Here is a 25,501-nt window from a genome sequence, read left to right as displayed (position 1 = left end):
TCAAGTTGATGGTGAAATATAATGAACGAAACGTCGCACAACAAATTGGTTTGTATCAGATTATAATAAATATGATCAGCTGAACTATTAGGCAGACCGAAAAGTTCGTAGGCTAACACACAGATGACGCTGCTAGTTTTTAATCCATGTCATTTTCAGTTAACCCTTACCTTCAAAAGACGAGTGTTCAAATTTCACAGCTATGGGATTATCAGTTTGTGGGATAGAACATTTTGAGTGAAGCAACGTTTGTTAGTTTGGAGAAATTGGATAAATAAAATATCGTGTGTTAGGATAGATCAGAAGTGAGTGGATCTATTCGATCGCCACCGCAACCCGCAAGGGTTTATTGTGGCTCACACATATTCAATCTTGACTAGATAAACTCAGCTTTTTATTGAAGCTGATTAACTTATATGGCGACTGATCTGTCATGTCTGATGGTGAGAGTGTGGTTCTGCAAAACTTGGAAAACCTGATTCGGTCCGCAGCGGAGCAGACGCAAAGTATGAGCTCTGCTGTTTCATCATTTTCCAAACAGAAACGACTTCCGACAGTCTTAGTCTCTGCATATGATGATTCACACGACAGTGACCTGAGAGGAGGCCTGTTAGACATCGTAGTTCATTCTTTCTGTAGTCCAACAACTGTTTGGTATCAAGCTTCGAAGGGTGAATGAACGCCTTGGAGTTAAGCAATCCTAGAAGATTCTGCCAGATTAAATCTTCTTGCCATCCAGGTGTTCAGTCTTGATTTGGCGAAGCCTAAAGCGATGCCAAAGATAGATTCTGGTCCGATGAAGCTGCTTGCAGCACCCTCCTTTGCAAAAGATTCAGCAGCCTTCCAGCTCAGAGACAATTTGTTATATTTTCCTATTGAGGAGAGTCGTTTTTTGGCAATTTGCTACCAAGTTAGACGTTACTCGGTAGAAGCCAAGAGCAAGTATGAGGTTGGACTTGAAAACTCACCGAACTACAAAAGATCGGACTGAACAGAAATTTCGGAACATGTGGAGGAGCATGTATTGAATATGTACACGCACCACATGACACCGAAGTACACCTTTAACACAAACTTCACGGCCAAAATCATCAGCTGTAAAGAGTGGAAAACCATTAGTCATCCTGAAAACATGTTTGGAAAAAACACCTGGTGTACAGATGGATCGAAGACCAAACATGGAGCGGGAGCTGGAATATACCGAGCGGATAGAAAACTGAACTACAGCTATCCGCTAGGACAATACACATCCGTCTTTCAGGCGGAAGTGTATGCTATCTTGCAGTGTGCAAGGCTTATTAAATTGAGACCTCAAAGAAATGAGCGGATCAATATTTTAACAGACATCAAGAGCGCACTAGAGACTCTGACATACCCGAAGGTGACATCAAAACTGGTCTGGGAATATCATGAAGAATTGAATGAACTTGCAAACAGGAACAAATCAACTTTGTACTGGGTGCCAGGGCATTCAGGAATCACAGGTAATGATAAAGCTGATGAATGCGCGGATCATCAACTTCATATATAGGTCCTGAACCAGCTCTGGGGGTACCAAAATCATTGAAAATTAAACCATATTAGGACATGGACCAATAAAAAGCACCCAGAGTACTGGACAAAAGTACCTGCAACAAACACAGTAGAACCTTCATTAGGGAGCCGTCTGTACAACGGAGACCTCAGCTGCAGATGCAACGAAGGGATAGAAATAGCTCTACACATCTTATGCGAATGTGAGGCACTGAATCACAAGAGGCAGGCAATATATGGACGTACAAAATTACGTCCAGAAGAATATGACGAACATCCAACACGGAACCTGTTCAAACTAGTACAGGGAACGAGACTGATGGAATGGGTTTCATGAGAAGATGGGAGAATAAATGCAATAAGCCCAAGAGGCTGAAGTGTTTTTTGGAGACTTGGACTGAATGGACAAGTTGGACAGCTCCCAAGGGACCAAAAAAAAATCTCCGCACACAATTCAATAGCATATATTTCCGTGTGTTAGTTTGGAGAAACTGAAAAAGCCATTTCGTGTGTACGATGGTGAAATTACATGAATTGGATTTTGAATTGCTTTCGTATCCACCGTATTCTCCAGACCTGGCCCCCAGCGACTTTTTGCATTTCGCAGAACTCAAAATAATGCTCGCTGGAAAAAAATTAGCGTCGATGAAGGAGTAATCGTCGAAACTGTGACCTATTTTGAGGCTGAAGGCAAATCATACCATAAAAATGGTATCGAAAACTTATGTGACCGCTTTAATCGTTGGATCGCATCGAAGGCAACTATATTGAATAATGAAATACAGTTTTGTAAAAAAATTGGTTTTCTCTATGTTAGCCTACGATTTTTTCAGTCCAACTGGTATAACACTCGCAGGAAATGTGACTTTCATATATAAAATACTCTTTTAATGCTTTCTCAAAAGTCTTTATATATTTTGGGACTCATATTCCTAAAAAATATATACAAAGATCAGTGAATTCTTTACAAAGATATCGATCAATCAAGTTAGCCGTGAAATACTCCCATGCCCATAAAACTCGGGGGTCAAAACTAAAAAAATCAATGCCTACTTTGTATTCTCGCCGGACTCTGGTGCATTTTCAATAACCGTAAATCATCGAAAAAGCTATAAAATAATGTTTGTTATTATATCGCACCAAATCAGAGTCGAACACGGTACGAATTAACATCAAATAAATAAACGGTCGATCGTTTTTTCCATTATAAACGGTCCGTAATGACGGAGGAAAGGACAAACGCGAAGGGACTTTTATCGTTTAATAACTCACGAAAATGTGGAGTAATTCCGGTGCGTCGATGAAATTATGTCTCGTAAATTTCTCGGAATGTACGACTTATATTTAGTTCTGGCATACAATGTTTCATGTGTTTGATGTTTTGATGTGTGAAATGTTCTTTCCTTCGGGTCTACATACAAAGTAGTCCAGTCGTCTTAGTAGGTTCGAAATTATGATTTTCCACGTCAAAAAACTCCGGGTACCAAATGTCGTGCAAATAACTTTTTTTGCAAGTCATTTTTGAAAAACGAACAAAAAAATTCAATTTCAACACCCTGTATCTCCGAAACGAAGCATTTCCGGACAAGTTTATATATATATACATATATATATATATATATATATATATATATATATATATATATATATATATATATATATATATATATATATATATATATATATATATATATATGTTACTTGAATGTTTTAACGTACTTTTGTTACACCCTGTATACAGGCCGTTTCTTTTATCAAGTGATAACATTGCTATATTCCAAACCGTAACAGATACGAAGACGATTGAATGGAAAAAAGGTAACTGTCATCGAGAACAATAAAATGGTAAAAGAAAATTTACGGGGACTCTCGCCCTTCTCGAGTTATACGGGGAAAACCAAAAATGTTGTTTTTAGTTTTTTCCAATGGAATTGTTATTTCGGAGGATATAAAAAAATGGAAAAGGAAAATGTCATTGTATTCTTAAAATAACGATGTAATAATAAATATTGGATAAAACGTTTCGTGTCGACATGACCACCATCAAGTTTTTTTTTATCGGCCCTTTCTTTTTTATTACAGATATTGATAAAGCGATAAATTCACAAACCAAGGGTATATCACATTTGATATTTTTACAGCGTTTCATTCGAAATAACCATCATCATCAGTGACAAAAATCAAACAGAAAAACAATTTATTTTATCATGAACTTTTGGGAAAAATGAAACCAATACGGAAAATCAAAGCTAAATGGTAATCTACATTAAATGTTCCAATTGACGACCTCTTTGTTGAATGCACATAAGTTGTCGGTCCAGACAATTTCTGTGGCAGTTTTTTAGCGTAATAGGTGTAAAACTAATACATGCATCTCTTATTTTTTGTTTGAGATGGTCGATATCTGTAGTTGGTGTTGAAAAAACTCCTTTATATATTCCCAGACAAAAAATCTAAAAGAGTAAGATCTGGGGATCGAGCTAGCCAGTTAATTGGTCCATTATTTCCAATCCATTTTCTTGGTATTATTGTATCTAAATGTTCCCTTACTATTGCTGCATTATGGGAAGAGCGCCGTCCTGTTGGAAATATTGTATTTCACGGCGGATATTCAGTGGCAATTCATCTAAATAGCCATCGAATTCATTGAATAGAAGATGAAGATACATTTCACCATTCAAATGATCATCGTAAAAGAAAGGGCCAAGGATGTTTGTTCCCAAAATTCCCAACCAAACATTCATTCCGAACCTTTCTTGGAAATTGGTTTCCCTATGTAAATGTTAATTTGTATTATTCCACCTATAATAGAATTTTTTGTTGTCCGTCCATATTATTTTTTATAACTATTTCCAACTTCCCTATTTCTACGTCTTAACCACTTTGCAAATTGTACTCTCCTTCCGTAATCCCTTTCATTGAGATCATGAACTTTGCGTATCCTTTGCATTTATATTGGTTCTATTTCTAAATAGTTCTGATGGATTTTACAGAAATCTCTATTTCGTGGGCAATTTCTCGTAAAGAACAATCTTGATTATCATAATTTTTGTAACTGGCCAATCTTAAATAAAAAAAGATGTTTTCACTGTGTAAATTTTCATGTGGTTAATATTTGCTTACCCATAACATTCATTTGATTCCTCACACTTCCAGTAACTACACATTTTCTTGTCTTCTTTCTGTCAAATGCACCATAGTCCCTCAAATTGTTTTCTAATCGTCTAAACATTTGGATGTTCGGAATACGACATAACAATGCATTCATTTTTCCTGCCATAGACACCAAGCAAATCCTACGCGTTTAAGATGGTAAATGAATTGAGATGCTATTTAATCATACCAAATTATACAACAATCGATTTCTGACCAAAAACTTATATTTTCGTTACCTTCAGGATTGAGAATTATAAAAATATTACGAATTATAATTGATTCGGGAGAAATAAGCCTTGAAAGAAGGATTACGGCAATATAAAAATTTCCAAAACGAAAAAGTACTAATTTTCATTGTGTTAGGGTGTCTACCTGTCGAATTTATTGGGTTGTCTGAATTATATTTTGAAGAAATCGAAACAATTTATAAAAGAAGTAACGACAGGACCGTAATTTAAAATTGTTGTCACTGATGATGATAGTTATTTCAAATGACACGCTATAAAAATATGAAATGTGATATACCCTTGGATTGTGAATTTATTGCTTTATCAATATCTGTAATAAAAAGACAGGCCCGTATAAAAAAAATACAATGACATTTTCCTTATCCATTTTTTGATATCCTCCGACATAACAACTCCATTCGAGAAAAACTTAAAACAACATTTTTGTTTTTCCCCGTATAACTCGAGAAGAGCGAGAGTCCCCGTAGATTTTCTTCGACCATTGTATTGCTCCCGATGACAGTTACCTTTTTTTTTCCCATTCAATCGTCTTCGTATCTGTTACAGTTTAGAATATAGCAATGATACACATGATAAAAGAAACGGCATGTATGTTGAAACTGCCCTGTATCTGCTCTCTTCTCAGAAGCTGTCAACACCTTGGTAAAAAACGTGTAGGTTAGTGAAACGTTCAAGAAGAATGGATATCGCATAATTTTGACACCGGCTTGTTATTTTCGTATGCTGATGTAGCTATACTTATTATTGTATTTTATTCATGTGACTGAATTAAATCGCAGTAATTTATATAGTCAGATGCTCTTCCAGACGGACGTCAACTGCTTGATATTAAAATATAATAACGCCTACAATACCGTTGTATAGAGTGGGACAATTTCAATAATTCTCACCGTTATGGTTTTTTTTAAGAACGAACTGTTTCAAAGGTTGGGGTCAGTTCGGATGAATAAGTAATCTTAAAAAAATGTTGCAGTACATGAGTTTCTCCTATTTTTATTGAATCAATATTCTAGGAAATTCTGCCACATGGAAGTGTAATTGAGTCCACTATGTTTTTGGAGTTGAAGAAAATGTGATGCCGCAAAATTCTATGACTGTTAATATAAAAAAAAAACATTTTTGTCATAAACGTCCGAAAATATAATTTCTCCCGCATTTTCCCTTTCAATTAATTGAAAGGTGATCTATAAAAGAAAAAATCACACCCGTATTTGAAAATCTGGTTTTATGAATGAATAATCAAACATTCTATGTATAAAAAAAATCGTGTTTTTTTTCTCCTCCAGAAATACCATGTAAAAGTGTTTCTTGTATTGCTCTCTCTTCCCCTGTTTCCGAAATCCCTATAGTTTATCTTCTTATGTTGAACACAGTGTTTATTTTCACATTTTTGAGTTGTCCATTTCAAAACATGGAAAACATCTAGGAATTTCAAAACCAGACTCGCCTAACATGAAAGTAGTTTTGAATTGAAAAAAAAAAAATTCAACATATGCATGACATGTGTTAGAAAACAACTAAAACAATCAACTAAATTCTGTACACATCATTATTTCATTAAGTAAATGAAGAAACTAGATCAGAATATGTAATGAATTTCACTAGTTCGGACTTCCATTGTCTACTATATAAAATGATTTGAAATCCCTGAAAAAAGTAAAAAAGAATAATTAAAAAAGAATAGTTGAAAATAACAATTATATTAAGCAACAATAAACCTGAAATGAAATGATAGTGAAGTAACCTACAAGTAAAAATATAATAATTGAATAAATAAAAATTAAAGGAATGCAAAAAAGAAAATAATAAAAATTAAAAAAGTGTAGAGATTCCAAGTCACGTTAGTTCACGACGTTTCGATTGTTGGTATCTACAATCGTCTTCAGGTGATGACTGGACTGATTCCTCCGAGAGATGACTATTTTATAGGTCGTTGAAATACTTTCACTTTCTCTACTTTCTATTTTCCGCTTCACTGATTCCGTGAGAGATGACCGATTTGGCGGGAGTTGGTCATTTTCCGTTTGATGATGGGTTTCCATATGTTTCGTATATCTACGCTGGCCTGGCTGAATACGTTGCTGGACAACATGTATGCGGCTTCCTTAAATTTTCTCCTGAACCAATGTTCCTCTCTGTGCAAGATCTCAGCTTGGGACCACTCGATGTTGTGTTGATGGGTCCAAACATGGTCTGCTATTCCTGATTTGCTGGTTTCTCCTCGCTGTGTGTGCTTCTTGTGCTCGGCAATGCGAACATTCAATGGCCTCTTAGTTTCACCAATATAGGATTTTCCGCACTCACAGGGTATCCGGTAAATGCAATTCTTGGAATCGCAGTCCGCGTTTGGGGGCCTGGTTTTCGTGAGGCTGCTACGGATAGTGTTACCGAATCTGAAACAGGTTCTAATGTTGTACTTGGAACCAATTCTTCTTATCCTCTCCGATAATCCTCTGATGTAGGGAAGTGCAAGCACTGGTTGTGACGGCTTCTCTTCCTTGCGAGGCTCCTGCTGTCTTTTAGCCAAAGTCTTTTCTACCATCGCTTTGGAGTATCCATTCCGCTGAAGATCGTTTTTTATGATGTCTAGTTCCTTCTCGAGACCTTCCTTTGTATTACAGAGCCCAAAAGCACGGTCTAATAGAGTCTTGATGATTCCTCTTTTTGTCGATTGATGGTGGTGTCATTTCATTTCAGGTTTATTGTTGCTTAATATAATTGTTATTTTCAACTATTCTTTTTTAATTATTCTTTTTTACTTGTTTCAGGGATTTCAAATCATTTTATATAGTAGACAATGGAAGTCCGAACTAGTGAAATTCATCACGAAACATTGTCAATCACCTTCAAACAAACGTAGAATATGTAATATTGTAATATATTACAAAATGTCAAATTCCATAAGTGCCGATGGTCCTTCGAGCCGGATACTGGAATAGGCATACATGATGTTTAGCCGTAATATCTGTCACTTTACCTCAAGGTTCTGTATTAAGTCCCCTCTGTCTAAAAGTTGAATCTTTGACTCATATTTCACGTCAGTTCCAACCTGATCCTCAATGGGATTTGGGTTCGAGAGTGTCACATAGGCAAATCAAATTCATAGACATCCCAATCGTACAGTGTGCAAATACGGTATGTTTTCAAAGCGAATTATTTTTTATGAAATCTCAAATGAAATTAAGCCTGACGTTGACGAAGAATTTGACGTTGTATAACGTCAAATACCACTTTTGATATTTTGATGACCAAATAATCCGTACCTGCCTATGTAACCTTCCTTTGGAACTCTTACACTGATTTTATTATTTACCACAGAATCTAAAAGTGTGGGTAACTTCAAGGCACCGTGATGGGGCTAGTGCTCCTCGTAATCTATACAAATTTTATTTGAAAGAAAACACTTCTGCTTAAGATGTTGCCATTTTTTGAAAACCAGGCCGGTTCCAATTAGAAATGTTTTCCGTGACAAGAATTGTTGAAATAATCAAGTCTAAATTCTCAACATGCCTGTAGTTTCTAAAAATCTAGGTCGTTTCCAGGCGAGCATCAAAATATAATAACACCTACATAGTGATATTTCATATGCTGCTTGTTCACCAGACGTGCTGATTTTTTTTTCTCCTTCTTTCTTATTATAACAATTTGTTTTCGTACGTTTGCAAATTAATTTGCACATAAATCAAAGCAGGCTCTTATACGAAACATGGTAATTGACGCGAGTTTGCTGTGCGGTGGTTGAATTAATTTCGAATCCTCACTAGTTACCTTGGTTTCGAATAAGTTTGAGGTATCGCAGGAGGGCGAATAAACCAAGAAACGGTTAAATTTATCTCGTAAATTATTCAAACGGACAATCGGATTTTTGAGGGCAGCAACATTGCATTCAGAATGAGACAATACGCTGTTGTGTCATATTTGAGGTGGTGATAAATCAGGTCATCATGTTGGCCGGCAACTCTGTTGGTCAAATACAGTAGAAGTGGAAGGTACGAAAGTTATAGTCAAAGTAACTGATATAGCAATTCTTGAAGCTATCGGCGAACTCAAAGGCCAAATAAACCAATACAAAGAAATAATGCCGCTACGAATTAGTCCATGTGGACTGAAGGATTGGCGGTTCGTATTGGATAATTTTTACTAACCGAGTTTTATAATTGGCTGACGAGGCATAAAATTGAATTTGGAGTCATGTTACGGTGACAAATAGAATCTAGCGATGAGTACCGCCGTTGTGTCGTCAATGTTCAGTTCAGGAACTGATCGCGATTTGAGTGTTGAAATTCGATATTGGCGAAGTTATAATTACTTAAAATTTTTGTAATTTTTTTAAAATGTGGCGTCCTTGGACAAGTACTAATAGTAATAACGAGTGTGATAACAACGTAGACTTTTTCCTGTGTAGTGATTCCACTACATGATGATGAACATACGTCAAGCAGTTATGGAAAGCAGAAGAATAGTGGAAGTGCGTAGCAAATACTTTGAACAATTAACTAAATAAAGACAAGAACAACGGAAAATTTTCTATTTGGACGAAACTTGGTATGACACACACGACACAGTTACGAAAGGGTGGACTGATTGTTCGAGAATGTGTACGCCTAACATGCCTTCAAAGAAAGGATCGCGACTAATAATTGTGCATTGCGGAGGAAGTAAAGGATGAGTTCCGAATTCTTTGAAATCATGTGGGAAAAAATTTGAGGACTGCAATGTTGACTATCATAAGGACATGGGAGCTGATATTTTTGAGCAATGGTTTGAAAACACATCGATCCCAAATTTGTATGCGAATAGTGTAAATGACAACGATTCCTATCACTCGCGACAGCTCATCAAAATACCGTATAAAAATTCGAGGAAAGATGAAATACAAAGTTTTTTAATGGATATCAATTTGTATTTTGAAAATAACTATACCAAAAACCAACTACTTGAAGTAAACAGACAAAAATATTTGAAAAAGTGTATGCCCTTGAGAGTATTGCTGAAAAGTATGGACACACCATATTGAGACTTCCCCCCTATTTTTGTGTTTTCAATACCATCGATTTGATTTGGGGAAAATTGAAACAAAACATGAGGCGGATAAATAATTTTCCAAAATTTGATAAGAAGGTGAAAGAGAGCTAGTTAAAGAAGAAGTATCTAATATTACCGAAGAAGATTGGCAGAAAAGGAATAAAAAAGTAATTTCAGATGAAAATGTCTATATGGAGGTAGGACACTTCCATATCAACGTTGGAAATGGATTCATTATTGATTTAAATGACGACAGTGATAGTGAAACGGAGAATATCGAAGAGGAATTATGAAAAGCTTTCGAAGAAAGTTAGCGATCGATTGAATATATATGTGAGTAAGTAGTTAGGTTAGTAGTCGATAGTCGACGTTTCGCCATCATCTCAGATGGCATTATCGAGTTACTGCTTCGCTTCGAGAGGTGTAACTGATGTTAGGTTCTTCTTGTTACACCTCTCGAAGCGAAGCAGTAACTCGTCTTGATAATGGCATCTGAGATGATGGCGAAACGTCGACTATCGAATAGTACACAACGGATGAACACCCGGAAAAACAACACATCATATTCTACCATCCGTGAAAACCTATATTGTAATATATATATATATATATATATATATATATATATATATATATATATATATATATATATACTGTATACCGGTGGCTCTTAAATTGAAATCAATATGGGAATGATCAAAGAGTACTAATCTATTCATTTTTTATATATATATATATATATATATATATATATATATATATATATATACTTGTCTTTTTCCAATAAGTCGTTGATATACAATTTTTCTGCTTCTCAGTTACGAAACTCAAAGAACATGTAGAAATATGTTGAAATGATTGGTCCAGTAGGTCAAATACGTTTTGGTTTCCGAGCCTATCACATTATCCTATGTACCTCAAGGATCTCATGCGGTACCATAATCAATACATATTTTGCAAGGTTGCTGAGATTATCAGCAAAACAAACATATAGAACACGGTGTAGATACGATTAAGACATCAAATTTGCGATAACAAATAACTCTCATCCATCGTCCAGCCCCCTAATCGACGGTTTGTGTGACCGATACGCCGACATCGTTTTCCCCCGATAAATCTAAATATTCCCATTAAATAATCCCCTTTTAATTGAACGAGAGCAGCATCGCACAGAAAAGAGAGTCCGTCACGTCGAAGCACAGCGGTCGCACACGCTCTAACACATGTATTAATCTCATGAAGGGGAACTAAATGACTCAATCGCCGATATAATGAAGTGGTCAGAACGATTCGGTGGCGAGCCATTGAAAATAACTGCTCCGGTGAACGGCTTCAATACTTCTTATCTTCGATGGATTTGCTCCGGGGACTCGCAGAAGACGGGGAGATTCGAGAGGTGGGCGATCTATTCAAGAAAAACGAGGGATATCAAAGTATTTTTTCAACTGGTTCAGTCTGAAACGAGACGATAGAGCTTCCTTGTTCTTCTTCCAGATGATTGCAAAAGACAAAATACATTAATTATGTACAGCAGCCCAGCATCCAGATATCTATTTGACTTTATTATTTTTGAACTTGTACTACATACAAATCTTTCTTCTCACACTCAAGGGCTAAATTTGGAATGCACTATTAACTAAACAGAACATCAATATACTACATACAGATGTCTGGTATCTGTAAAGTAGAGAGGGTGGGTGTAGACTCACAGCACACCATATGACCCATTGTACATCCTCCCGAAGAGTTCTCCTCCTAGTTCATCGTCCATTTTGTCCTTCCCAGGAAGGTGAACAGATCACTAGGAGAAATATCCTTTATATTGGCAGGTGTAGGCCAAGAGTCGCAGAACACACACCCTCTTTGGCAACCTTGAGGTTTTGGAAGGTGCAGCGATATTACTGTCGTTGCGCTGCTTCTTCAACTTCTTGGGGTTCCCTCCGTGGAGGTGCACACGTGAGGGAGCTTTCCTGCAGGGGCAGCTGGTTCCTTGCCTTTATTCAATGCGGAACTCTTGGCGCCTGCCACAGGAAGTGTCCTTGCAGTTGGAGGTGATCTGCTATGTCCAGCCTCATTTCAAGCGGTAAATTGGGGACATTTCTGTTCATCCTCAGCCACCGCCTTAGATTGAGGTGAGTACTTCTGTCCAGCCTTGGGATTGGTTTTTGTTGTCCCTGTTTTTGTGTTGTTTCATTCATGTGGGTTTCCCCGAGGAGCAAGGGAAGAGTTGGTCCTCTGACAGAGCCACGCGTTACTAGAGGTAGGCTGATTACAATGAGTTTTCCCCAGTTCCCCAAGGGGATCGTTCGTGACCGAATATCACCTTGCGGCCATTCAGCTGTCGGCACGATTCCTTACACCTTAGCTTGGGTAGGCTGGTCCACAGTGGCATGTTTTGTAAAGGCTTTTGGGGAGTTTTAGTTCCCCTCACCCTACTTATTTCTGCCGCTGACCAGGAGTCCGGTGACCCCGTCCGTAAGACCACATTGGCTTCCCGGACAGGGCCTTCAGACCCCTGGCCGTTCCCCCATCCATCACCTGGAGACGCGCCCGATAGGTAGCTCAACCCTACATACAGAAAATAAAGGACAAAAATCAAACCTGTAAGACTCCCTAAACGTAAACAATCAATTTCAATCGAGTATAAGTCAGTTCTATTCAATTTTGAAGTTGACATTAGCACTGAGAAACGTAGTACTTCACAACTGATGTTCATCCTATCCAGATGAGAGTTTAGGCCAAAACAATTGAATATTGTACAGATCAATAACTGATTTAGTAAATCAAGAAATCAGAACATGTAATCTTGTGATATATTACAAAACGTCAAATGCCATCAAGTGCCGATGGTCCTTCGAGCCGGATAATGGAATAGCAGCTCTCTCTCATAATATGTCATTTTCACCTTGGTTGAAGTACAAACGGCTACTATTTGTTAAAATGCTCCCCTACTATAACTCCTTGGCCTCAATCATTTATCTGCAAATGGATTTGTCGAAATGGACGCTTTTCCATTCTTTTCATCATCCCGCAGGATTTTACAATCTCAAAAGATGTTCGTTCACACGGCAATAAACTCCCGAGAAATCTAACTCGAAATTACTCGAGAAAAGTAGTGAGAGAACTCCGCCGAAAATGTTGATTTATTGCAAATTGTAATGGCATTGCCCGAGACTTCGTTTGTGTCTAACGATCTTTCCGTTGAGTGATGCCGTTTTTGTGGTGGTGTGGAGGTATTGTTTCATTATTGGGTTTTTCTGGCTATTGAGTGCTTTCTTTTATTTCGTCCCGCGCAGTTGATAGTTGAAGTTGCTATAAATCTTCACCAAATGAAGTAAGTGGATATTGCAATCGTCTTTCTCTATGAACACGATTTGTGAACCAATACTAGATTGCAAATTTTATGGAAAAAAAGTCATCCAGGTCTTTTCTTTACGACCCTAATTTATTCGCTCATCGAAATGCTAAGACTTAGTTTTCTATCGAAGCAATTTTTTGATATCACAAGGCCCTGCGGGTGTTATCCTTCCAAGGAATTCAAGCCTTTTGGAGAGAGTTTGACATTCGAGCAGCAAGTGTTCTCAGAATCCCACGATTTAACCTCATTGGGCAATGTCCCATATATAAAGTTTTGTTAACAATTAGAGACATTGATCGATCAAGTTCTCATTGTTGGAACTCTTCCTTTATTCTGGAACGTCAAGAGTCAACATCCCTATCCAGAGAATATTGGCTTCATTAAGAGTACTTCAACATCCTTATTTTCTCTTGGGCAGTTGTTTTGGGGATGTTTAACAGTCCCAAGTCACTTTGAACTCACAACTAAACAAATTTAGCTTTCAGTGTTATTGGGCCGTTCGATAAAATGTAGATCATAGTCATCAATGCCTCTTGAAGGTCACGTCTCTAGCAAGATGGAGATTGTGGTGTAGGTGTTTCCAGTCGCAGACCCAGGACAGAGGTATCAACCTGTCTAGGAATCTATGTGACTGTATTAAGGCTTTGCCAAACAAAGATTGAACCCCTGGATGGCAAGAAGATTTATGGACTTCTGGCAGAATCTCCCAGGATTGGCTCACTCCAAGGCGTTTCTTCACCCTTCGAAGCTTGATACCAAACAATTGTTGGACTACAATAGGGATGAACTAAGATGCCTAACAGGCCTTCTTACAGGTCACTGTCATTTGAATCATTATATGCAGAGCCGTACTCTTACCGTTTGACCTGAAAGACCACTCACCATACAAACTAATTGTCTTCATTAAGAAGCTGGGTTTATTTGGTCGTTTGTGAATAGGTGTAAGCCACAATAAACTCTTGCGGGTTGCGGTGGAGGGTTGAATAGACCCACTCACTTTGGACCTAATCTAACCTAAAATGGCGGAAGCACTTCCAATGGATTTGGAGAGCTTAAATATTATGTTTTCACTCTTTCATCTATCTTGAATTTACCAGTCATTGAGTTCTCACCCAACAGTAGGCTCAGTCATGCTGAACTGTAGATTCCAATGGGTTACGATCCAGAATTCCATGGGTCTACACAACACAATTTTATGTGTTGGATTTCTAATGTTAGCTTTGATTATATAAGCGTTCAGTGGTGGAAGGTTCAGCATTAGCTCTAAGACCGTAAGTTGTGGACCAAACAGAAATGACCCCTGTCATTCCCAAACATGTAAGTTATTGCCCTAGTGATAGCTGTTTGATTTTTGTCACCATATCAATGACACATTGGTAACCATAGGTTTGATGAATGACGTCACTAGTAGATGAATTTTGCTTTATTTCTAATTATTCAACGGCATATGCTGATGTAGCTTTGGAGATAATGTTGTTTATCGAATGCATTGTTTCGAATCATTTTTTTTTTTGGTTGAAGATTATGCTGAAGTATTTCATTTCCTTGCGAAATGTGGCTTGAGTTTCAGCTAGAAATGATAGTGAGTACTTCCTTTGCAGTCCAGCTTTGGATTGAGTTTAGCTGACGCCCTCATGTTTTTTCCTCGGCATTGGCATAACCAATGCTGAAAAGCTAAGAAGTATATTCACTGACTATTCCAGCTATTCATTTTTCCAATTTTAGATGACTTAGAAACATTGAAAGGAAATTGAAATCGCAACGAACAGTTTCCAACATTTTTTCGTACCAATACGTTTCCACTTTCCTTTTGTAGTTGGTGGTTTGTTTTGTGGATTTACATATTTGGGTTAGAACGAAGTGATAAACAGTCATCAAGTTCTCAAGAACTGTTCTAAAGAATTGAAGGAAAGGTAAGTTGTGGAAAGATATTTGAAAGTTGTGCAGTAGAAGACCTGCCGAAATTTTTGCTAGTAGTAATAGAGGGCACTTCCTTTGCAGTCCAGCTTTGGATTGAGTTTAGTTGACGGTTGAAGCCCTCATGCTTTTTCCTCGTCATTGACGTAACCAATGCTAAGAAGCTTAGAAATTTGTTTATTGATTATTCCAGCTTTTCATTGTTTCAATTTTAGATGATTTACGAACATTGATAAAAAATCGAAACTGCAGCGAACAGTTTCCAACATTTTTTCATACCAATACATTTCCATTTTCCTTTTGTGTGTGCTAGTTCGTTTTTGTGGATTTGCATATGTGGGTTAGAATGAAGTGTTAAACAAATATCAAATTATGAAGGAATTTTCTAAAGAATTGAAGGAAAGGTAAGTTGACAAATTGTGGGGAGATATTTGAAAGTTGTGCAGTAGAAGTGCAGAAGAAATAGAAGCACAATTATATTAATGCACTAGCAAAAACAGCATCCCAGGAAAACCAACACAATTGAAACCTTTCTTCATCACGCCTGTCGCATCAGTTCGTCAGACCACTGGAATTTATTTTCTCGCGCGATAGTTTTAATTTTGCAATAACTCCTAAGATAATAATATTATGAATTGTATGATGTAGCTGGGAGTCTTATGCATGATATGCTCAAGGTATTCATTTGATAAGGACTAATTTCGTTTCTGTCTGAATGGCTTTCCAATTACTACATTATATGTGACCATTATTTTCAACGTAAAAACGGGTGAAGTGAGCTATCCATAAAATGCAGACCATATGCCATCGCGGATTTTTTTGTAGACCTTCAAAAGAAGAACAATTTGTAGTGAATTGTTTATTTTTGTTGCGAACCTGTTGAAAAAAATACAAGGAGTGGTTTTAGCCAAAGTGTTCTGTACTGGCATCTGTCGTTATCGCATTTTTCTAATTAATGACCCTCTATATATAAGTAAACTACTTAGTGTTATGAAAAAAATATTAGGAAATCGACAAAATTCCGATGATCCACTAAACCCACCCCATCCGTCCAATAACCGCGCTCGATAAAAAATCATCATGCCGTAATAACCCAAACAAAAAACATCGACAGTGTTTACAAGGAAAATAAACAAATGGAAATAGAAGTGTGCAAGAGGCGGCAATCGCAGCGATTTGAGGTATAGGTCTAATTTTAACCTCTCACCCCTGTCAATGAATGCATTCGGGAATTATGAGATCTCGCCAGCTGTTCTACACATTTGCCAGGCCGTCATGATTAAGAGCCCCGGGCCCGTTCGAATTAGTTAGGGCCTTGATTATTTTGTTAATTCATTAATTTGGCCCGCAAGTAACGATTTGGCAATTTCCGCTTACAGTCACGTGCATAACACGATATCGGGGCTATTTCTTTGGATAAACATCGTTATATTCGTTCAAATGATCCTTCGATAAAATATGTCGAGTTGCATTCGTTGTGTGAAGTACAGGGAGATTCCATTTTTTTCTCAATCAGCCCATAATTAGTCTCGCTCACACAGCGAATAAACATTCTGAGAAAGTATTCGTCTCGGGCAAAATTTAAATTTTGGACTGCGTAGAGGAATGTCCTCGGACCCCGTGACACCGAAGTACACTTTAATTCTTTAAAGTGTCTGTGTCTGTGCGAAAGTAGCGATACAAATTGGATTTGAATCGCTAGAGACTAAATTCATTTAGAAATACGTAAGAGAGACAATTCACCAACTTTTCTTCCAGACTGTCAAGGTTGCAAGTGATGTATGTGTCTTTAACCCTACACTGCGCAATTTTTTTCTTTGCCGAAAAAAATGTTTCTCAGTGTGATTTGTGTACATGAATTTGGGAAAAATAATAAAAAAATCCACGTCTAAATATTAAGCTTTTATTTGAACAAATATACAGGGTCCTGCAACAGTGGCGCGGTGTTCCATATCTCTATTGAGGAAACAGATAGGAATCTAAATTTCTATAATATTACCTTATTATACTAACAAAATAAAAATATTGGCGGTCACACAGGGTGCTCAATTTTTTCTGGGCGGATCCCAACTGTGTTTTTTCAAATAGCAACCTATATTTTTTATCGTTTTTTCGGTTTCTACGTAGAAAATAAAACACACTTTATGTATATCTTCACTTCGAAAATATTGATGGTTTTCAAGATATCTAGCATGACAGGTTTTTTCCCCAATATTCGTCATAGATGGATGGAAGGTCTCACGCCTTCCTGAAACACATCAACAGCGTGAGACCTTCCATCAATTTCACAATGGAGAAGGAAATCCACAACGAATTGCCATTCTTAGACGTTTTGGTGAAGAGGACCGACACTAAGTGAGAAACATCTGTATACCGAAAACCCACTCATACGGAACAGTATCTGAACCATGAATCCAACCACCATCAATCGACTAAAAGAGGAATCATCAAGACTCTATTAGACCGTGCTTTTGGGCTCTGTAATAGAAGGAAGGTCTCGAGAAGGAACTAGACATCATCAAAAATGATCTTCAACGGAATGGCTACTCCAAAGCGATGGTAGAAAAGACTTTGGCTAGAAGACAGCAGGAGCCTCGCAAGGAAGAGAAGCCGTCATAACCAGTGCTTGCACTTCCCTACATCAGAGGATTATCGGAGAGGATAAGAAGAATTGGTTCCAAGTACAACATCAGAACCTGCTTCAGATCCGGTAACACTATCCGTAGCAGCGTTACGAAAACCAGGCCACCAAACGCGGACTGCGATTCCAAGATGTGCATTTACCGGATACCCTGTGAGTGAGGTAAATCCTATATTGGTGAAACTAAGAGGCCATTGAATGTTCGCATTGTCGAGCACAAGAAACACACACAGCGAGGGGAAACCAGCAAATCAGGAATAGCAGACCATGTTTGGACCCATCAACACAACATCGAGTGGTCCCAAGCTGAGATCTTGCACAGAGAGGAACATTGGTCTAGGAGAAAATTCAAGGAAGCCGCATACATGTTGTCCAACAACGTATTCAGCCAAGCCAGTGCAGAAATACGCAACATATGGAAACCCATTATCAAGCGAAAAATGACCAACTCCCGCCAAAAACAGTCATCTCCCACGGAACCAGTGAAGCGGAAAATGGAAAGCGGGGATAAGTGAAAGTACTCGAACGACCTATAAATAGTCATCTCTCGGAGGAATCAGTCCAGTCATCACCCGAAGACGATTGTAAATACTAACAATCGAAACGTCGTGAACTAACGTGACTTGGAATCTCAACACTTTTTATTTTCATTTTCTTTTTTCATTTCTTTATTTTTATTTATTCAATTGTTCACACAATATTAAACTAATCTTAACGGTTTTCTCTCTTTTCTAAATTAGTTTTCATCAACTTGGAGATGTTTTCATGACTGTTGAAAGTTTTGTCGGTATTCAAATGCCGCTATCATTTTCAAATGTTTATGTTTTCTGTCTGTGTCACATACAACCTCTTGAATCGCCCTGTAAAATAATTTTGCTGTGATATCCTCAGCCAACATTGTAACTCCAAAAACGACACATAAATATTGCTGACGGTCTCGTTGTAAAATAACTGGTGTAGCGTTTCAATCGCGGATTCATTAGAGATGTATTCGCATTTTTTGCCATGCCTAACATGTTGACGAATTCGAAGACTACATAGTATAAGTAATTAATGAGATGATGAATGTTGTGCTGCGGGCGACAGTTTTTCCAAGTGATCCCTTGTAAATAAATAAAGTTATGAAACGTGACGCCGAATCAAAATTAAGCCGTTGATTTACGGCTGCGGAGTTTAACAGCGACGAGAGAAATGTCAGATTCAGTTTTGTTGAATGGTTCAAACTGAGGTAGTTGAACTATTTTTCGATAAATTTTTGTATCCATTGTTGCTGTTGGTTATCTCACATGTGACAACAGACAGAGAATAAGGATATTTTCTTATAGAGTTTCCACAATCTAGAGCAATAAAGGAAAGTTTCCGAGATTTAGTACATTTTTATTTTTTTATGCTTTAGTTTCATTATTTTCGAATGAAAACATATTCACTTCCTGCGATGATAGTAGAGTCCAACAGTGCATTCGTGATTCAGCCGAGCACCACTGGGCATGTCATGGATGCTTTGTTCTTATTTGCTGGTGTATTTTGTACTGTAAATCAATTTTTCTTTGCTAATTTGACGCCATACATGAGAAAATTTTGAAAATTATTCAGAAAATTCCGCCAGAGAAAGCAGAAACGTAGCAGCGCTTCTTCTAGTTCCCAAAACATTTGTCAAGCTCGATCTTTGGGATGAAGCCTTCAGGTCTCTCAGCAATCGAGGTTCTATTTATTTTTGCAAAATGGAAAAAGTCACATGGAGCCATGTCTGTTAAATATGGAAGCTGGAGTATCGTTACAGTATTGTTTTTGGCTGAAAAATCATTGAAAAGCAGTGTAAGCAGGTGCATTATAGTCATGCAAAAGCCTTGAATCGTTTTGCCCTAAATTCTGTCTTTTTTTCGGATTTCCCAAGCAAATCGTCAGTCAGACTATCAAAAAAAGTCGCCAATTGTGAGACACCTTTGAACCAATCACAGTTGATCATAGTCATAACTCGTTGCCTTCAAGAGCAATCAAAGATAAGCTAATTTACAGTCGAAACTAAGCCTTATGAATTTCCTACTTTTAGATATATTTTCAAACTTCAAATTCGATCATTGAACTGACATTTCGTTTCAAAATATATTCTGCTTATAGTTCGTGTTTTTAACTGTTCAATATTCAAGCTATTTGAAATAAACAATATAACAGAAATAGAAAAATGGTTTTAATGTTTTTTTTAGGTTGCCTCTTATTATGATAGTATCAATGGTATATCCTTCAAAAACGTATCTCATTTCAAAATATCTCCTTTTTAATTCACAGAAAAACTATAGTATTCTACTTGCTAAAAAATTGCCATTACTCGCTCGAATGATTTACGAATAAACTTCATCTAGCGAGTAATAGCCACATTTCTGGATAGGTGAGTAATGTACCATTGTTTAATTATAGGCTCTTATATCTTTGGTCACACAAAACATTTTTTTATTTTTTTACTCTGCGCCAACTTCTATGCTGAATGAAATAAAGGTTAATATAAATAATAGTATAGATCTGGAATTATTCAGTAAAAGGGACATCGACATCTGCGATATAACATCATAAATAGTGGAAAGAGTGACATTTACCCACTTTGATTTGATTGACCAGATTCGAATGTGGGAGTGAATATTGAGCCGCACTGAAGTGCGTCCCTGATTCATTTCAATTGGGGCATTGAAATATTGTTGTAATCACAATATTATTTCATGATTTTCTGTTCAACCTGGTATATCATAATGATAATGTTTGGCTCGTACATACGACTTGCATGTTTTTTTTCTCATTGAACTGCAAACATGCATCTTACACTTCTATTTTACAATTATTGTTGGATGAGATTATGTCATTAGTATAAATAATGAACAATAAAGGTCCCAAAATGGAACCCTGTTGTACTTCAGATATAATTACAAAAGAAGAGCCTAGTGACAAAATATTTGAGTTTCATACAGATCAGGTCATGATTCCGAATGCTTTTAATTATATAGCATTCCTGTTCTTCTATGAATTGAAACTGAAACAAAACAGTCCAATCAGAGACAACATTGTTTGAATGATAGATTGCTTGCTCTCGGTACATTTAAAAGGGTATATATCTTATATTCTGAGACCAATTGATGAGGTATTACTATCGTTAGATAGATTTCATTTTTCACATGGTTTTATAGATAATTTTCTGCGGTTTGAATTTCTTTGTACTACATAGGCAGCTCATAGGCATTTCCTATTTATAAATTTTAACCTCAAATTTGAAATAGCTTTGTCCGCGAATGAAACTATAATGTTTTTACAGTCCTAATTAACAAGGTGCTAACGTGTTTTATAGGAAAAAATAACACGAAATCGTAACATAGGTTAAGCTCTCCGCGAATTTAAAAAATTAAAGCAGTTCTTTATTGAAAGATCAGTTTGTTCGGGACAGTTGTCACATAGTTACGGTTTCATAACCGTGTTGACTCAAATGGACAAGTGGTCGCTTGTATATGAGTATTCTTTCATTGACCAAACTGTATTTTCTGGCAATCTATCCTCTTTTTCAAAAGAGCTGGTCTAGTATAATTGGAGAGAGTTACTTGGAACTGCTGGGTTTTCTATTCTATATATTGATAGATTTTTGCATGAGCAAACAAAAATTTCTCCATATATTGTCAAGTAAGTATTTCACTTAAAATAACACCAATTAATATGAAAAAAGTTTTGGAGTGAATTCTGTTGGGAATAATAGATATGTTTTGTCTTAATCATTGGCGTTCCTTATTTATTTTTTCTAACAGACCGACGACGCGGTGCATTAGTCACTCCCATTTTCGAAAATTTCATTCTCGCAATCCTTCAAAGACTAACAACTGGCAAACACATGCGAAGCAAGCGTCGACCGGATGTATCGTGCCAACCATTCATTTGATGAATTTCATATTGAGAATTCTCTTCTTGACGATATGAATTTATTGTGATTTCTTCTCGGGACACGAGTCGGGTTCGAGATACATTGTTGGTTGGTGCCACTCTTGAGGACGGACGTCTTTGTTGCTTTGTTTCTTTCCAAAAAAAGGAACGAGTGTCAGCGTTTGTTCTTTCTTTTTGATAATTTATTGCAATTGAATTCGTTTTGAATGTTGGAAAGGTTTTTGAAGATACTGTTTTTTTTTTCTGAAAGGTCAAAAAACAGTTCGTTTCTTAATTCTTCGCAATACCTTTACATCCCTCAATCGCAAAATGTGCTGGAATTATTGTTTTTCGTATAGACTCACAATGCTACTGAGAAATCCTGAAATAATCTGAAAAAATAGATTATTTTTCATTAGAATTAGTTTCAGATATTTAAAAGGTTTCTAAGTAATTGTTTTCACTTATACAATTCGTCATACTGCTTCTATACAGCATTCACAAATATGTATATTCTTCAATTATAAAATGTGCCGGGATAGTTGATTTTAACATACACATTGAGCAAGGTGAATGGTAAATGTTTCTAAAATAAATACTTTTGTGAAGAACAAATACAGTAAAATTCATAAACAGCTATTCATGATATGACTGTTGAAAGTAAGGTTTTATTTTGTGAGTGAAAAAGTTTGCGAAACGAGCGTAGCGAGTTGAACAAAATAAAAATTACTTCCGACACAAATATCATACAAAGTTTTCTGTACAACTGTCCGATTTTCACAATAAAATAGATAAATTTGATATTTCTATAAAAACATATTTTGGCAGCAAATTTGCTGTGAAGTGGCCGTGTCAGGTGACGCCGAATCACCTGGTTACCAGCAAACAGTATTGTTTACAGCTCACGCGTTTCATTTGAAGTCAGATTTAAAGTTCTTGCTGGTGTTTAATGTCTTGCGTAATGAAGAACAATAGTGAGGAATTGTGTGTTCCTGACGATATTGAATAGGCTGCAAAAAGAGCTTCAAGAGTTTAAGGTGATTAATTCACCTCTACTGCCAGCACTAGAATAAGTACTAGACTAATAAAATTTATGATGAATATGGTATGATCTTAAAGATCGATCTTTGACCGTACCTCGTGCTGAAGTTTCAACCTAAGACCCCGTTTCAACTTTTGTGGGTTGGTTTTCGTAGGAAAGTGACAGCTGGAAAAACTCATTGCAACTCGAGTTTGCGTGAAATTTTGTTAGGATATCAAACGCATAAAATGTATTTTACTTTTGGAGAACATTTAAGCTGGCACGGCGCTACAATCAATTTCGAATCGAAATTTTAGCCAGCGTGAAACCAGATCCTCCAACTACTCCTCTGGCTGACCTTTTGGCCGTACTCGGGAGATCCTATTTCTGCTGGGAACAATAAAATAATCCAATAAACCGTGACGATCGCAGCATTTCGGTGTGATGATTTAAGTCTGGGGGCTTTCAAAACATACAAATTAGCCGGTAATTTATCGATATTGAACACACGGTGTGTTATGTCTAAATTATATTTTATTAAAATTTCGCGAGACGCGCGTTAAAATAACTTTCGACTGAGTGGTTTATGACCGCTGAGGTGTGCTAGTGGCGTCTATACGTGATGGAAATGGCCAAGCAATGGATTTTGGGTGTGGATAAACATGCTTTAAAATATTTCGTGTTTTTTTTGTGGTTTGTTCTTTCCCTCTCTGAAAAATGGTGATTTGTTCCGCTAGTTGTGAGCCATCCTTTTCCTTCTCGCTCTAACTTTGTGGGCTTATTGCGTCTTTTCTTGTCTCCATCCCTCAGTTCAATCCTTGGATTTCAGAAATTTCAAAAACAATATCAAGAGATATTTTCTCAACCCCTGTTTCTACACAATTGAAGAATATGCTGCTGTAGCTGGTCAATTCATAGTTCTTGAAAAATGATTCAGAGCTGGGATAAAGCCTGTTCTTATGTTTGTCAACCTTTTTGTATTGATATCTTCATTTTATTGACATTCATGAGACACTGTGATCATTTTAAGGAATTTTGATATGCCAGTTTCATTTTATTTATTGATAAAATTCATTACTTCAATCTATTTCTCATTTTAAGTGTCAGACATAGTACCTATAGTGTATTTATAGTGTATATGACTTGCCATAAATGTATTTTGTATATAAAGTGATCAAATAAATCACTCTACTCTCATGTATTCTCTGTATTTTGTTGGATGTTTGTCATTTTTGTGAATAGAGTGCATGAAGTAGCAATCCAAACTTTAATTCGTTAATTTTGGTCATTGCGATAATGGATTTGTGAGCTGGTGGATTGTCTTGATGGAAAAACAGTTTTTTCTACTGGTGGTATACAATATGCCACTTCTCTCATAGCTTTCAAAAGTTCAAAACGAAAGATTCCTCACGCAGTGAGAAATAATTTCTCACTGTTATCACGATAACCCAAGTCAGTCATGAATTGTTACGTCAGATTGATATGACACGTTCTCCATGTTGACAACGCTAAGTAGCCCATTGTCGGCGTTTCCATAACAACAAAACCGAAGCACTGCATAGTATAAACAGTTCAGATTTATTAAATATTGAATATAATGGAATACGAAGATTTAGAGTTGGAAAATACATCTCCGGAAATTGTTCAGAAATCAATAGATGTTTGGAATAATTTGCTACCAAGCACATCAAGAGAAAAATATGAAATCGCTTACAAAAACTTTATGGACTGGAAAATGAAAGCCAAGGTAAATTCTTGTTCCGAAAATACCTTGTTAATTTATTTTGACGGTAGAGGACAACTGAATTTTTCACATTACATTGTGGTATGTTCACGACAATAGGTCTACAATGAAGCTATACGTCTATCACATATATAGCCTACTGAATGTCATATCTTCTTTCCCACTAAAATGATTGTGCTGGATTCCTTTCTAATCTGAATAACTAAATTGAGTTTTTTTTTTTCAGGTAAGTTCAACAGACGTTATCATTGCGGTATTTTTGTGAGTATATCTGAAACCAATTTATTCATGTTTTTTTCTTCACTGAATTGGTATCAACAGCATTCCCCCGTTTTATCCAATTCGGAAACCGAATATTGATTTTCTACTGGAAGACAAACTGTTCAGGCTCACTAATTAGAGCTTCTCTTCCTTGACTATTCTAATATTCTCCTCATCGACTCCTGAACTCTTTCAAAATCAACTGGATCGTTTCTGATTGCGGTACACCCAGCAATTGTTTATCCGATTTCTCAAATCTTCCACTTCTTCCACTGGAGTAGTATGAACTAATGACTTCAGGCGGCTGCATAGGAAATACTCCAGGGGGTTGCATAGGAAATACTCCAGGGGGTTTGAGTCCGGTACTCGAGTAGGCCATAAGGGAGGTTCACATCGACCAATCCAGGGATCTCCGTACGTTACTGTTGAAAAATCTTGAGGTAATATGCTAAAATGCGCTGTTACAAGAAATGCACCATCGTGCATTTCTTGTAACCAACGGTACATACTCCAGAAACTGAGTAGTGTTTATTTCAAAAGTTGCGGTATACCTCGCCGGTAAGTCTTCCTGGCAGAAATACCGGTCCAATTAGGAAATCACGTACATTTCCCACCCAAATTTTCAACGAGAACTGATGTTGAAAGCGATCTTCAAGCACCTCATGTAGATTTTCTTCAGCCCAAACATGGTTATTGTAGAAATTAT

General features: G+C 36.9%; 1 protein-coding gene across 5 annotated transcripts in view; it reads left to right on the top strand.

The window, feature by feature from the left end:
• Nucleotides 1–25,501, top strand: part of retn (retained) — a 254,523-nt gene that overhangs the window by 90,559 nt on the left and 138,463 nt on the right. The gene's annotated exons all lie outside the window — the stretch shown is intronic.

Source organism: Leptinotarsa decemlineata, unplaced genomic scaffold, assembly GCF_025532065.1.
Source record: "Leptinotarsa decemlineata unplaced genomic scaffold, Ldec_3_MD MMD2_tig00001719_RagTag_RagTag, whole genome shotgun sequence".
NCBI lineage: Eukaryota > Metazoa > Arthropoda > Insecta > Coleoptera > Chrysomelidae > Leptinotarsa > Leptinotarsa decemlineata.
The sequence above is the reverse complement of the archived record's forward strand: the minus strand, read 5'-3'. Positions and strand labels throughout refer to the sequence as shown.